We start from the raw sequence: 11,691 nt of genomic DNA, 5'->3' as shown, positions 1-11,691 counted from the left end.
GAGCAATCAATTGAGATGCCATCCCGAGTATCGGACCAGGTCCTGCCCATTGAAACCCTGGAAGTGCGGGACGAGCCTCAGAAAGAACAGGTAGAACCTGATGAGCTCCTCATCCAAATTTTTTTGAGAAAAGACTGCCTAGAGCTAACCGTGCAGATTGGCTCCGGCCTGAGCTCTCGCGAGCGGGATCGCCTGACCGAGTTTCTTCAGTCCAACATGGATGTCTTCGCCTGATCGCCTACAAATATGCCAGAAATAGATCCTGAAGTTATGGTTCACCGACTCCAGGTGAAACAGACTTGCAAGCCTGTAAGGCAGAAGAAACAGAGCTCTGCACCAGAGCGACAGCAAGCGGCGACCGAGAAGGTCGACAAGCTCCTTGAGGCCGGCTTCATTCGAGAAGTCTTCTACCCCAACTAGCTCGCCAATGTAGTCCTCATGAAGAAAGCTAATAGAAAATGGCACATGTGCGTGGACTACACCGACCTGAACAAAGCTTGTCCAAAAGACAGCTTTCCCCTCCCCAGGATCGACCAGCTCGTCGACTCTATCCAAAAGGCAGAAGAAAGCTAATAGAAAATGGTGCTGCTGACCTTTATGGACGCCTTCTCGGGGTACAATCATATCCGAATGGCGCCTGAGGACGAGGAGAAGACAGCCTTCATCACCGACAAGGGCCTCTGCTGCTACAAAGTGATGCCGTTCGAGTTGAAGAACGTCAGAGCGACATATCAAAGGCTGGTCAGCCAGGTTGTTAAAGATCAAATAGGCCGAAACATGGAGATCTATGTAGACGACATGCTGGTGAAAAGCCAGACGGCGGAGCATGACATCGCCAATCTCAATGAAGCATTCTCTACCCTTAAGAAGTACCAAATGAAGCTCAACCCACTAAGTGCGCCTTCGGAGTTTCCTCGGGCAAGTTCCTCGGTTTCGTGGTAACCCAACGCGGAATGGAAGCGAACCCTGAGAAGATCCGAGTGCTGCAAGAGATGGTGCCACCGAAAATAGTCAAGGAGGTACAACGGCTTACCGGACGAGTTGCGGCCCTGGAAAGGTTCGTCTCCAAGTCGGCAGAACAGTGCCTCCCATTCTTCAAGGTTCTTAAGCGACCGAAGGACTTCCTATGGTCGGAGGAATGCCAACAAGTCTTTGAAGGGCTCAGACGCTATCTCGCCTTCCTTCCATTACTCACGAAGCCTCAGCAGGGCGAGCTCCTTTATCTATACCTGGCCGTCTCCCCGGTGGCGATGAGCTCGACCTGATCCGAGAAAAGGACAGGTCTCAAAGGCCAGTATATTACACCAGCCGAGTCTTAAGGGATGCCGAGACCCCATACTCCAAGCTGGAAAAGACGATCTATGCACTGATCACCTCAGTCCAAAAGCTCCGACCCTACTTTCAGGCCCACACTGTGGCCATATTGACTGACTAGCCTATAAAGCAAGTTCTGCAATGGTCAGGTCATGCAGGAAGGATCGCCAAGTGGGTAGTCGAGCTCGGAGAATTCGACCTGGAATATCGCCCGAGGCTGGCAGTCAAGGCCCAAGTACTTGCTGACTTTATTGTGAAGTGTACTTTGTCGGATGATCCCGAACCCGAGCTTACATCAATAGAGGAGACCCCGGGGCAGCCATGGATTCTACATGTGGACGGCTCCTCGACCCCGGAGGGTAGCGGAGCGGGCCTCATCCTCACCAGCTCGGATGGGGTAATTGCAGAGCAGGCCCTACGCTTCGAATTTTCCACCTCGAATAATGAGGCGAAGTATGAGGCGCTCATCGTCGGGCTAAAGCTGGCAAAGAAGCTGAAGGTCAGGAACTTGAAGGTCTTCAACGACTTCCAACTGGTCGTAAGACAGATTTTGGGGAATTTCGAAGAAAGGAAGCCGTCAATGCAGAAATACCTCCAAAAGGTGCAGGATATCACCTCCTCACTAGGTACCCTCGACGTTCAGCATATCCCCAGAGCGGAGAACACGAGGGCGGACCAGTTATCAAAACTGGCGACTTTCCGCATGAGCGAGCTTCCGAAAACTACAATGCTCGAGTAGCTCCAAGCACCTAGCACCGAGGAACCTGAACCAGCTCTCTGCATCGAGACCGAGCCGAGCTGGATGGACGCGTTCGTCGCTTACCTGCAGAACGAGGTCCTCCCTAATGACGAGCTCGAAGCCCGCCGGATTAAGCGTCAGGCTTTCCGATACCTCCTGTATGAAGACAAGCTCTACCACAAGTCATTCACCTCTCCCCTTCTCAAATGCCTCTGCCCTTTATAGTCGGATTATGCCATGCGAGAGGTTAATGAAGAGATCTGCGGGAACCACCTAGGAGGTCGAGCCCTGGCCCACAAGATTCTATGCCAAGGGTATTACTGACCTACACTCCAAAAGGATGTCTTGGACTTCGTCCAAAGATGCGATCGGTGCCAGCGAAATGCCAATATTCAGCGCCGACCCTCAGTTCTACTAACCTCGATCAGCGCCCCCTGGTCATTTGCCCAATGGGGGATCGACATCTTGGGACCATTTTTCCAAGCCACCGGCAGAGAAAGTTTCTTATTGTCTCCATCGACTACTTCATCAAGTGGGTTGAAGCTGAACCACTGGCCCGGATCTCTGAGCTGAAGATGCAGAACTTTATCTGAAAGTCAATATCTGCAGATTCGGACTCCCACGCATCCTCGTATCCAACAATGGCCGCCAGTTCGATAACGCCCGCTTCAGAAAGTTCTGCTCTGAACTCGGCATCGACCACCGTTTTACCTTGGTCGCTCATCCACAGACGAATGTAGAAACCAAAGTGACGAACCGCACCATTGTCAGGATCAAGCGCTACCATTACACCAAAATCCGCAGGTGTTAGTGAAGGCGCAACTTTATTTCCTTAAACTAGCGCAGGGGCCCATAGCGCCACGAGTCGACTCCGACCAAGCCTCGCCCAACTCCGGACTCCGACAGGGCCTCGCCAGTGGGTTCAGGGACCCCCTAATGGTATAACCCACCCTACTCCTCCAGCGCATCCACGTTGGTAGACGGCAGGACTGACTCGGCCCTCCAGGCCTCCGCCAACATTGACTCGGCCCCTCAGGCCTCCGCCAACAACCCCCCCCCAACGTGATGCCTGGGTTTCGAACTCGAGACCTATGGCTCTGATACCAATTGTCAGGATCAAGCGCTACCATTACACCAAAACCCGCAGGTGTTAGTGAAGGCGCAACTTTATTTTCTTAAACTATCGCAGGGGCCCATAGCGCCACGAGTCGACTCCGACCAAACCTCGCCCAACTTCGGACTCCGACAGGGCCTCGCCAGTGGGTTCAGGGACCCCCTAGTGGTATAACCCACCCTACTCCTCCAGCGCAACCACGTTGGCAGGCGGCAGGACTGACTCGGCCCTCCAGGCCTCCGCCAACGTTGACTCGGCCCCTCAGGCCTCCGCCAACAACCATCCTCCAAGAACTCAAAGCCAAACTCAACCGAGCCAAAGGACAATGGGTTGAAGATCTCTACAACGTCCTCTCGGCCTACAGGACTACATTCCGACTTCTCACTGGCGAGACGCCCTTTAATTTGGCCTACGGAACGGAACCCGTCATCCCCTTGGAAATCGGGCTTCCATCGCTAAGGATGGAGAACTATGACGAAGCCTCCAACTCATCTCAACTCAGGAGCAGTTTGGATCTCGTTGAGGAAACAAGGGAGGCTGCCCGAGTCTACATGTGGAGATACCAGCGAAAAGCGGCACAGTACTACAACTCCAGAGTGAAGGTCAAACTCTCCAAGGTGGAGGATTTCGTTCTGAGGAAAGCTGAAGCTTCCCAACCTACCGAGCAAGGAAAGCTTGCCCCGAACTGGGAAGGACCATACCGAGTTGCTCGAGTCAGCAGCCTAGAGCGTACAAGTTGGAGTCCCTTGAAGGAACCCCTATTCCCCAAAGGTGGAACTCTGAGAATCTCCGAATGTATTATCATTGAAGCTGTTGCCCAGTAGATACAACCCAAGAGGGGGGGGTGGGGGTGAATTGGGTCTTTTAAAACTTTTAACCTACTTCTGAAAGTTTTTGATTAATTATGCTAAGTTGTATGGATGCACAGTGAAAGTCAAACTTAGCAACAGTTTGATGTATAGAATGTGACTTGATTGAATATGCTTGCAACTAAAGGATGCGCGGATAACAGTTAAGCAAGCAATCTATCTAAGTAAGTAAGTGTGTTAGTTAGACAATGACAAGAGGCATTACAAACACAACAAACATATAGTGATTCGGTGCACCCCAGCACCTACATCCACTCCCCAAGACCTCTTGGGAATTTCACTATAATCCTACAGATTACAGCCGGTTGTTTTACAAGCTCACAACCCAACTTGTTGTTTTACGAGCGCACAACGAACTCGGTCGGTTTTCCCAGGCTCACCGACTAGAACCACTCCGATTGTTTTTCCGGGATCACAATCGAACCCTTACACGTTGGTTTTACCCTCGGCTCACCAACAAACCTAACACCGTTGGTTTTCCCTTTGGCTTACCAACAAACCTTAACCCCTTGATTCAATCCCTTGATTGAATCAAGTTACAGGATATTAAAACAAAGTGTAAAACAAATCAAAGCTTCTTAAATAAGCAGATATAACAATATAAACAAAGAGAGTAAAGAGAAGCCCTCAAACGAGTTTTGAAGATGAAGGAGCTCGGCTTCTTCTTTACTTGACCCTCTTCTGATTTGGCACGAAGTAGAGGATTTCCGAGGCAGCACACGGATGAAGAGGAAGCTTTGGGATTCACCTGGATGCTCTTCTTCTCTCTATTTCACTTTGAATGGCCCTTTTTGTGCTTATGGGAGATTTTCCTTGTAATCTCTTTCCTAAATGTTTTCTCCCACTTCCATCTATTCTCCCCTAGCTCTCTTCTTGTTTTTATAGCTTTAGATGGCGTGGAAACAAGAATATAGCCGTTAGAGACAAAAATAGAGCCGTTGGACACAGTCTGCACTTCCTGACAATATTACCGTTGGGATCGGAGTCGACTCGCGCGATCAGGAGTCGACTCGCCTGTTGCAGGAGTCGACTCGTGTTTTACTGGAGACGACTCGGCCACTGTTCCAAATTTGAATTAATGTGCTTGCTTTGTCCTAGAGTCGACTCGGACCAAACTGGAGTCGACTCGCCAATAGCTGGAGACGACTCGGGCACTTAGGGGTCGGCTCATCCCATGAATTCAGAGGACATTCTTTCTGATTTTCTTCCTCGAGTCGACTCGGATTCTCTTGGAGTCGACTCGGCTCTCAGAGCCCGAAAACTGATCCTCTGTATTTTTGGCTTGTCTGGTCTTGGAGTCGACTCAAATTGTTCCGGAGTCGACTCGGCTCTCAGTTTTCGAAACACAGCCTTCTGCCATCTTGGTGTAGCGCTGCCTTGGAGTCGACTCGAGATATCTGGGAGTCGACTCGAATCTCAGAGTCCGAAAACTGCCCTCTGACTTTTTCTTTGTGTTCCACTGAGAGTCGACTCTCGCTTTTTTGGAGTCGACCTGCCAACCATTGGAGTCGACTCGCGTTCCACAGGAGTCGACTCGAATCTCAGGGTCGAAAATCGCTCTCTGACTTTTGCCTTGTTTTCCTTAGGAGTTGACTTGCCAGCTATTGGAGTCGACTCGAGTTCTTTAGGAGTCGACTCGCCTCTTAGGGTCCAAAATATCTTTTCTGTCTTTCTGTCTGTTACTCCCTGGAGTCGACTCGTTCTACTCTGGAGTGGACTCGACAAGCATCGGAGTCGACTCGAATTCCTCAGGAGTCGACTCGAAGACTATTCTTTTGAATTTTTCTTTGAATTTGCTCCTCCAATTTGAATCCTTTGAACTTGAGACTTGGGCCAATAAATTGTAGCTATCTTCCAACTTTTCTTGAGAGCTTTGGAAGCCTTCTTGTGTTTTTCCAACTTGCTATGTTCCTTGCAAAATAAATATCTTTCTCCTTGCAACACAAACATTAGTATTTATACTTTAAGGTTTTGTGATCATCAAAATCAATCTTTAAATCAATCTTTGGGTCATCAGTCTTCCCCTTTTTGATGATGACAAAACTTGGAGTATATGCAATATAAAATATATTGTGTTCTAGAAGTAATACATAGCTAAGTTGCATGAAGTAGAAAACATATATATTTAAAAACATACTTCATGATAATGCTTTAGATTTAATCAGCTTAACACAATCAACATATTTCAATTTAAGCTGAGTTGGTGTTCAATGCAAAACACAAAACATTATGAGCATATACTTAGATATTTCTCCCCCTTTTTGACAACATCAAAAAGATAGTGAAACATTAAGCACAAAGATAAGAATACTCAAATATTTCTTTTTCTTATTGTACTCTGATTTGCATGTCAAATTATTGCAAGGATATGAATTATATAACTCAAGGCAATAATATTAGAATCAGATTAAGGAGCATAGATCAGAGACAATTAAGATAATTTTAGAGCAGAACACATCGAATGTAATTTCAAGAAGTTTTCTAATTTGATACCACAGATAGTTTTCTAATCAAGTGTAGGTGGAATCTTTCTTAAGTTAATTCAAAAAGTACCACAAATGATATTCAAGGAAAAAACACGACTGGAAATCTAACCTCTCTTCAATAATAAGTATGAAAGCTTGTTCATTTAAGAACTTTTGCCCAAAATATTAAGTATTTTATCAACATGAGAGCAATTTAATTAATTTTCAGAGTATAAGATCAAAACTCATATACTTGAAAAACATATCATCATGTTGGATCATTAATTCTTAATGACTTCAAAGTTCTTTAATGATAATAAAAGCATTGGGGCACAAATACCAAAATATGGATTCATGCAATTTTTGATATATCTTAGAGCTCTCTTAAAGACTTTCTTTTATTCCTTTAGAAAATAAGCACAATTTGATACATAAAAATAGGAATTGGCACAAAATTTAAGTTCTAAGGAGCAAGCCAATTAGGACTCATTAGTGAATTCCAAAATAGATTTTCTATGAGATACTCAAGAAAATTCAACACATTATTCTCCCCCTTTTTCAATAAGTTAGAGGCTCTTAAGATCAATTATTTGAATTGTAATTTGGTTCATGATTGATGCATAGGATATACTAACCAAATAACAAGCCTCAAGGTGTATCGTAAAAATTTTCAGATTTAAATTTCAGATGATAAATATTGGAGAGCATTAAGATCACTTTTCATTTAGTATTCTTCCTCTCTCCTTTAGTTATAGATTTATGCGATTAAGTTCCATAGGACCTCTCCTTTTGAAATTTTCTTTCTCCCCCTCAATTGATCATTCCATTTAAGAGTTTAGAATTTGAAGATAATGTTCAATAAAATTGTCAATCTCAAAAATATATTTTCTATAAGTTTCAGCTTATTTTCATAAGACTCAAGGTTTGAGATAAAACAACCTTTATAGAACTCATCTCAAGGTAATTAAAACATGTCTTGCAATATAAGGAGGTTCATCAAAATCAATCCATAAAATTCAAGGTATGCATCATCTGATACCAAATTAAAGTATCTTTAGAATATCTAAAGCTCCCCCTCAAAAGATGCATTCCTCTTTAATCATTCTTTTCTTTTGATATCGAGAGTGTAGAGTGATCTATAATTATTCAAAATTTATAGTAGTCACTCTTCCTAATCCCTTAAGAACAAGTTATGCTTTCTCCTAATCTTAGAGAAAATGTATAGAATTATTAATCAGAAAATGATTCATTTGAAGCTCAGTTTCTTTCAAAAGCATTTACATTTTCTTTCTTTTAGAATCATTTGAGTGAGCTGAAATATTTCTAGCTTTAAGATCATTCACTCTATTTTGTCTTTAATAATGTAGGAGAGAAAAACATATAGATGATCATTGAAATATATATATTTATAGAACTCAATTTCTTAATCATAGTTTTTCAGCAATGTATACATGAAGCACAATAAATATTTTTAATATCAAAATAAAATCACATATTTAAAAATATTTGCTTGCAATCAAGATCATTGATCATTTAGACCAATATTAGTAGATTTTAATGATAAGAAAAGTTATGTTTCGGATGCGTATCGGAGCAATCAACCAAAGGCATCAAAATTAATTCTGTTTTTCTTACATTAAGATGTTATTTAGAAATCATATGGAGTTTAAGCTTTTATACAAAATCAGATTCTAAATTTTCATAAGAATTTCCAAGAAGGCTCTCAAAATTTGAGATATGTATCTTCTACTTTGTAGCTCATCTTAAATTACTAAGATTGAAAACACATATTTCAATAACATTAGAGCACTTTCAGAATCTTTGTATTTAGTATTGAGTTTCGATACAAAATGGAGGATATTTTAACAAGTATTAGGATATTATGTATCAAAGTTAGGCAAGTAGAAAGATAGATCAAGATTAATTCATTTTGCCTAAATAGAGATATCTTTCTCTTCTCATTTCAACTTTCACATTTTAACGATGATTGTGAATGACAAATCTGAATTTTCTTACCAAACAAAATTTTATGTAGTATTTCAAACAATCAATCAAATTGTCCAAGCATGAAACATTACAAAATATTGAGAATCCATAATTTAAAGCATCATGCCATATGCAAAATATATTATGTGTTAAGTCATGCATTAGAATATTAAGAGTAAGAATGTTAAGGATCAAAATCAATTCTTTTCAAATAAACTCCCCCTGTTTAAGTATTATCTTGCAATGATTTCATCCTTAAAGTGTGTTTTCAAGTGATTAATAAATTTGACTTGATTCTTCTTATATAATTTCATTAACTTTGTCTTTCATTTTTACTTTCTTATGCTCTATACTCTATTTGCTCCCTATCCGGTAGAGTTGGGAAGGGGCACGAGGTACTACCACTAGCCTCCCTCTTGTGCCGTCCCTAATATGCCCTACACCGAATAGTTGGGTCAAATAGTGCCGGGTACTACCACTAGCCTCCCCATTGGCACCATCCCTATGATGAGCAATATAGAAAGGTTAAAATATTTACTTCAAACTCTCCCTGTTTAAGTGTAATTAATTATGGATTTTATCCCTTTCACAAGTCAAATATATTATGCTTGTTTTGCTTTTCCTTAAGATGAAGTATTTGCCTTTACTTAGATTTTACTTCTCTTGAATAATATCCATTTTCTTTTCTTTATCTCTCTCTCTTTTTGTTATTCTCAAGTAATTTACATGAAAGAGCAGAATAAAGAATTAATCTTATGTATCATATATATGTATATCATGCAAACAACATTTTCATTATGCTCATGGATTCATAACTTCTCACAAGTTATTTTACATCCAAAATTTTAAGCATATACTTGTGTATTTCATGGTTATGATATAGGCTAAGAAATCATTTAGTTTGGGCAAACCATGAAACAGTTTCTAAAAGTATAAGTCAGTCAATACACATATAGACATGATATCAAAAATTAATAATTAAAGAATTTAATCATGCCATCATAAGATTTAAGTTATTGACTTTGCTCAATTAATTTGTGAGAAAGGTATCTAAAATTACCTATTTATTATATATATTCTTCAAGCCAAACTAGATTTCCTATGTGTGAACTTTTGGCTGAAGAAGATCCTCTCTCTTGTTTGCATGTGAATGTTTATTGTATCTTATGTGGAGGTGTCCTTCAAGTTGAAATCACTCATTTTCTTGCTCAAGGATTCTGCATTATTAACAAACTCCTTTTCTTTCTTGAAAGAAAGTCTTTAGTTTCTTTAAGATACAAACCATTCATCCAACATATTTCTAACTAGATGACTCAATATAAGATAAGACAATAGTTGATTATTGAGTCACTATACTCAAGAGATTGCCTAAATATAAGTAAGTACATATCACTTGAACTAAAGAGATAGTTTCATTAACCAAGATAGTTCAAGGATAAGCATGTGAGTCAATAGAAAGATTTATCAAGGTCAAATTAATTTCTTATTTCCAAAATCAATTTAGTTTAGATTCTATTTGCTTAAGATAATTATTAATAAGACATGTTAGCTAAGTTTTAATCAACTTTATCTTAAACAGTTGTTTCTATCAAAATTCTGATTATGATTTATTTGTTATCAATAAAATATGATTCATTAAAGTTAGATTGAAGTCTTGCACAAGATCACATAATGAGCATACAATCTGGTCTACTAGCTGTATGCTAAAATAATTATTCTATCATGCTTCAATACAGCTTTAAAACAATAGATCTACTTTGCTCATCCTTTTCAAATTCTACAAGATGGGATCATAGATATACATTCTTCATGCCAATCTTCTATAAGAGTTTTCTTGTGGACTAACGTTGGTCAATGAAGATCCCCTTTCTTGTTTGTCTTAATTTGGAGTTTGAGAGAAGATGTTAATTCATTCATCATACATATTTCAAACTCACCTTACATGAGCTTAGTAAAATCTTCATATAACTCTTCATTAGTAGAACCAAAAATGATGTCATCAATGCATACTTTGAGCAAATAAGATATCACAAGTTCTTCTTTTTGATGCATAGATTTATCACTATTACTCTCTATCAAAAAGGTTACTTAAGCTTTTGTATCATGCTTTTGATGCTTGTTCCAAATCACACATTGCCTTATCATATATGTAATGTGTAATTTTTTTTAAAATATAGTGGTTATTTTACATAGATCTCCTTTTTAATGAAATAACCACATAGGAGTGAATTCTACACATTCATTTGACAGAATATAAAGCTCATGAAGCAAACGAATGATAATGGTGATCTTTACTTCTAGTCATGCAAGAATCTTATCAAGATCTATTTCATCTTTTCTTGATTTAGTCTTTTAGTAGTCATCAGTTTTTCTTCATTAAGTGCATTTCTGAAAAACTTAATTTGGTTATAATTATTAACAAGTTTTCAGATTGTTATATGTAAAATATTAACCATATACATACATAATTTAATTTTAGTATCTTGATAATAAATCATTAGTCTCATAAAGAATAAAATGACTTGATATTTTTGCAACTAAAAACTTTTCATTGAATATTCTATATGCATTGCTTGATGAATGATATCCAAGGATAGACATATCTCTATCAGATTTGGCATTATTTTCATAAGAGCATATCAAGCATAACATGTACGACTGAAAAATATGAAAGATATGCAATGGTTCATTTTCCATTTTTCAGAAGATCAAAATTTTCATCAAAAATAGATCTAATAGAAATCATATGTATGACAAGCAGTGATGATAGTCTTTTAAAAATTATTTAAGTAGATGACTATCATATATAATTGTCTTTTTCATTTCTTCAAGAATTCTATTAACCCTATTTTACTTATGATGTCCTTGGAGCTGAAATAATTGAATTTAATATTATTTTCTGTATAACCTTAATCAGAATTTTGGTTTTCAACACTGTGCCATGATCTTCACAGTTTGGAAACCTTTTTCATTTGAAACGCTTTTACAAGATTTAGTAAATACAGAAAAATACTTCAGTTTTATTTTCCAAGAACAAATCCAATGTAAGCTTTTGAAAACTTAGAGATGGAAACAACATCTTTAGATTTAGAGATGATTTTTGTTTGTTTCCTTAGTTAGCATGCATAGCAAAACTTTGACCTTTAAGTAGATAATCTAAGTAAGCCTATGGCAAGGTCTTTTGAGATTAAGTACATACTAGCA

Source organism: Phoenix dactylifera, chromosome 4 (genome assembly GCF_009389715.1).
Source record: "Phoenix dactylifera cultivar Barhee BC4 chromosome 4, palm_55x_up_171113_PBpolish2nd_filt_p, whole genome shotgun sequence".
Taxonomy (NCBI): Eukaryota; Viridiplantae; Streptophyta; class Magnoliopsida; order Arecales; family Arecaceae; genus Phoenix; species Phoenix dactylifera.
Note: the sequence above shows the minus strand (reverse complement) of the source record.